Raw genomic sequence first — 5,000 nt, forward strand, 5'->3', positions numbered from 1 at the left:
CCCGCCCCTCCCCCGCTCCGCCCGCTTCCTGGGGAGGAAGCCCTGGCCCTGCCAAGGCTAAGCTGGGGCCCCTCGGGGTCTCTCCTAGGCCAGGAGCTTGGGACAAAGAGGCAGCTGCCAGCAGGCGGGGCGGGGGGGCACGGCCTTTGTGCGTGCCAGCCCCCCCTGGTGACCTCACCGCCAGCCAGAGAAGGGCCCTTTCTTTCCCAAGGCGGCCGTTGGGAATCCGCCTGGGGACAAAGCCGTTGCCAGGCGGGGGACCAGAAAGTGGCCAGCCCCCTCATGACATAAATTAGAGGACCGGGTGGGGGAGGGGTTACTGCAGCTGGCGCCTGGGGGGGCTGTGCACACTTGAATATGCCTGACCACGTGTGGGCGCAGAGCCGCCCCCCCCATTCCCTCATTCGCCCCGTGGCCCTCATCCTGCAGACGGCTGCTGGGCACTCCCAGGCGGGCCTGTGGGGCAATGGCCACATTTGGTGAGTGAAGAGTTGTGGTGGGCCAGGGGCTGGGGAGTCCAGGCTGGAAGGTGGACCCACAGGTCCCCAGACCCTGTCACCCCAGTAAGCCCCCCTCCTGGCCTAGCACAGCGGCTCCAGGCCTGAGGCCACACAGCAGGCTCTCCCTGGGAGAGGTCAGGAAAATATTTGGTTTTCAATGTGGGTGTCAGTGACACTCCCTCCCCCAGCGTGGGGCCAAAGAGGCTTTCTGTCCCAGGGCCCAGAGCTCCACAAAGCAGTCTCCCAGCCTGAGAGGGCTGCAGCGCCCTGCCCCTCGGTGGCAAGCCGTGTGGAAGGCACAGACAGGGGTGGGGTTTGAGGGCCCTTCAGAGCTCCTCTGCTCAGCTCTTCCAGCCAGTGTCTAGTGCAAGGCCCACCAGCCCTGGCCCTCAGGGCCCAGCTCCTCGGCCTCCCTGGACACTTGCACTGGTCCTGCTCCTGCAAATCTGAGCATGCCTGAGCCAGGCCAGGTGGGCTTCCTGCAGGAGGAGGCAGTGGCCCTGAGAGTCAGGCTAGGTCTGGGGTGGGTGGGGTCACCAGGATCCGTGGCCAGGGTGAGGAGGTCTCTCCACACATCTGGGTGTCCCAGCCACTCTGATGACAGAAGGCCGAGGGGATGTCCCAAGATGGGCTGGAAGCTGCCCCAGCCCCTTCTTAGCTGCTGGGTCCACAGCCCCAGGGGTCAGGGCATCTGTTGGGTGGTGGGCCTCCCCACATCCTACCCAGCGCCCCATTTATGGTGGGAGACTGGAAGAGGTCGCAGCCCCTCACCAACACCCCAAAGGCCCTGGCCCTCTCCCCTCCGCGGCAGAGCAGGGCAGCGGGGGTGGCGTAAGTAGGCCAGCGCTGTGTGCAGCGTTGCCATGGCGCCGCTGCCTGCCCGCACAGCCTGCCTTCTGGGCCCATTCCCAGGACGCTGCAAGACGCCGCCACCTCCCAGTCCCGCCCTGCTGGCCGGAGGGCGCCAGGCCCAGAGCCCTCCTCTACCCTGGCCCTTGGCTGAGCACAGGCGGCTGGGCCTGAGTATACGTCCCCCACTGTACACACTCACTCACATGCGTGTGCACACAAGCCACACATGCACACATGCATGCACTCACAGTTGTAGGCCGGTGCCCCGGGAAGCTGTGAGTTCTGGGCTCAGGTTCTGGAGGGCCTCACATTCCTCCTGCAGGACAGGGAGGTGTAGGACAAGCCCAGACCCCTTAGCTGGCCTCGAGGCCTGGGCCAGAGGCTCCCCACCGCTCATCACCCCCTTGCCACCCTTAGGAAGGACGGAAGGAGCTGAAGGCTCGGGTACTGCTACCCGAGAGGGCCACTGCCCGGGCCGGGGCCTGCCGAGGCTGGGGGACGCGTGTGGGCACCCACCCATACCATGGCCGTGCACACCTGCCCCTGGACGAGTTACTGCTTTTGAGCCTCAAGACCCGCCACAGGGCAGGTCCCAGCTCCCATTTGCAGGCAGGGCAGTGGCCTGGAGATGGGGCCTGGGCCTGGGCACAGTCTCTCGGGCTGGGAGAGCAGCCAGGAATCGAGGCATGCAGGTCCTGGGTCGCCCAGCCATGTTGTCAGCTGACATGAAGGGAGGGAGGTGGCCCCTGGACCCCAGTGAGGTGGCTTCCGTGTAGCAGGTGGGCTGGCATCCCTGGGGGGCAAACCCTGGGGCCTCTCTGAAGACCACAGTGGGCCCCCTGACCTGCCTCGGCCTCCCCTGGGAATGGGCTGGCAGGCTGGGAGTGTATAGGTGCTGGCCCAGGGGCAGGACAGGATGGACAGGGGGTCAGCTGTGACAGACTGGATGTTCAAAAGGGGGGTGGGTGCTGAGAGGCCCCCAAGACTTCCTTGGCAGGACACCGGGAGGCGCTGCACTGACTTGGACAGGCTGTGTTCCAAGGCAGGGGCAGCGTGACCGCGGTCGGAAGCCACTGAGCCCTGGCTGGCTCCGATGGCTGTAGGGTCACCACCGCTGGGGCAGAGGCTGCTGCCACAGGGCTAGGTCAGAGAGCAGGGATGGCATCCCCATGGCAGGCCCCAGGCAAGTGAGTGAGGCTGCCAGTGTGCCACTGTCCCCACACCCTGCCCACCTGGCTTCCCAAGACAGCGTGGAGCCAGCCTGCAGGGCTGTGCTGGCACGGCGGCCAGGACCCCGCTGTGCACCGTCGTCTGAGAAGTCTTGGCCGCAGCCAGCCCCACTATGCAGTGGGGTCCTGGGGACCAGCACACTTCTGGGGAGCACCCAACGGGGCAAGGACAACCTCCTTCCCCTGCATGCGGGCAGCCTTTCCTGACCTGGCCAGACCCTATCCTAGGCCCAGGGACTTCAGATCTTCCTGTGTCCCTGGACTTCTCTCTGGCACCTGCACTGGAGTACCCAACATGGACCAGAGCTTTGGGGAGGCCCAGGGACACAGGACAGGGTAGGACTGCCCAGCTCCAGAGTGCCTGTCCAAAGTAGAGCAGCTCCCGGGACCAGCGGTTAGCGTAAAGGCCACGTCGCTGGACTCACACGTAGTCGACCGCAGTTCGCGTCCCGGACCCGGTAGTTTAAAACTCACGCCGGGCGCGTGTGCGTGCGTGCCCAAGATCCCGAGAGGAGCATGGAAGAGAAGGGACTACGGCATGGCCATCTCCCCTGGGGGGTGATTTCTTGCTTTCTGTCTCTCTGTCTCTGTCTGTCTGGCGAGCGTACGCGCCCTATAGCAGAAACCTCTCCAAGAAAATAAATAAATAAGTAGAGCAGCTCCCGGGACCAGCGGTTGGCATAATGGCTGTGTGGCTGGACTCATACGGTCAACCACGGTTTGAGGCCTGGACCTGGTGGTTTCAATTCATGCGGGCGCGTGTGCGTGCGTGCCCAAGATCCCGAGAGGAGAATGGAGGAGAAGGGGTTGTGGCATGGCTGTTTCCCAGGAGGGTGATTTCTCACTTTCTGTCTTTCTGGCAAGCACATGTGCCCTCTAGCAAAAATCTCTCCAAAAAAAAAAAAAGTAGAACAGCTCCTAGCCCCCACAGGGTCTGGGGCCCCTGCAGGAATAGCATTTGGTCTGGGAGGATGAGCGCAGGCCCTGCCCTGCTGGTGCACAGGCCACGACTAGGCGGTGCTGCAGCCACCTGTCCACAGCAGGGCACCCAGCAGGGGCCCAAGAACCACAGCTGTGTGACTGGCTGGCCCCAAACCACTTCGTGTCCCAGGCTTCGCATAAGCTGGCATCTGGCGCCACCTGGCGGCAGGAGCGCGTTTGCGGCCCTCGGAGGTCAGGATCCCCTCAGCCCGGCTGTGGGCTGCCAGGCTGGGGCGGTGCTGCAGCCACCTGTCCACAGCAGGGCACCCAGCAGGGGCCCAAGAACCACAGCTGTGTGACTGGCTGGCCCCAAACCACTTCGTGTCCCAGGCTTCGCATAAGCTGGCATCTGGCGCCACCTGGCGGCAGGAGCGCGTTTGCGGCCCTCGGAGGTCAGGATCCCCTCAGCCCGGCTGTGGGCTGCCAGGCTGGCAGGGCTGTGCAGAGCGCAGGGGACAGCTGGGGTTTCTGAGGGTCTCCCTCTCCACCCGGCCTAGCCAGGGCTGCTGCTGGGCTCTGCAGTCCCACATGCAGTGGGGCTCAGACAGATGGAGCTGGGACCAGAGAAGAGCCCTGGCCCTGGTCTTGAGCCCTGGAAGGGCTAGGCCTCTGGCACTGCCACCTAGAGGTACCCCTGGGACACCCTCTCACGCCTGCACTGGTGCAGGCCAGGGTCCACAGGGATGTCTGTGGCCCAGGCCACCAGGACAGGACTGGAAGGGCTGCTGTGGGCTGGGGCTGGGGGCCTCCCCTGGAGCACCCATTCCCAGAAGAAAGCCTGCCACTGGTGCTGTTTTGGGAGCCGCTGGCCTGGGAGGGACGTCCCCTTCCCTGGTGACCCCCACAGCTGAAAGGCCACCCGGGACCTGGCGCTGCAGGCTCTTGACTGATTGCCGGCTGGCACAACCTGTCTTGGCACTGGCTGTCTCTTACCTGTACACCCTTCTCCAGGTCCACATAGCCCCCCAAAGGTCAGCCCCACAACCTTCAGGTCCTGGGACACCTTCATGTGACAGGGTCAGCAGTGACGAGGATGGAACCTGGGTCCCCGAGGACGTTGGGCACCGGGAGCAGAGGGCCACTGAGTGTAGCCCAGAAGGCAACTGCTGCCTAGGGGAGGCATCTGGCCTCAGTGCCCAGACTCCCGCACCGTTAGATCTCTGCCATGTGGAAGGGGGAGAGGGCGCTCCCGGGGACGGTCACGCGCAGTCCCTTCTCTTCTCCTCTCGGGATCTTCGATGAGCATGCACACACGCCTGGTGTGATTTTTGTCTCTGGTCTGGGACTTGAACCACAGAGTCGGTTATGTGGGAGCCCCCACCTTAACCACCAAGCCACCTCCCAGCCCCTCCTGCACCTTAAATAACCAGCTTCCTTTGCTACTTAGACCCAAGGGATTCCGTCCCATGTTCCTGCCTATGTGATCCTGTCCTCACCA

The sequence above is a fragment of the Tupaia chinensis genome, unplaced genomic scaffold, assembly GCF_000334495.1.
Source record: "Tupaia chinensis unplaced genomic scaffold, TupChi_1.0 Scaffold000671_2, whole genome shotgun sequence".
Taxonomy (NCBI): Eukaryota; Metazoa; Chordata; class Mammalia; order Scandentia; family Tupaiidae; genus Tupaia; species Tupaia belangeri.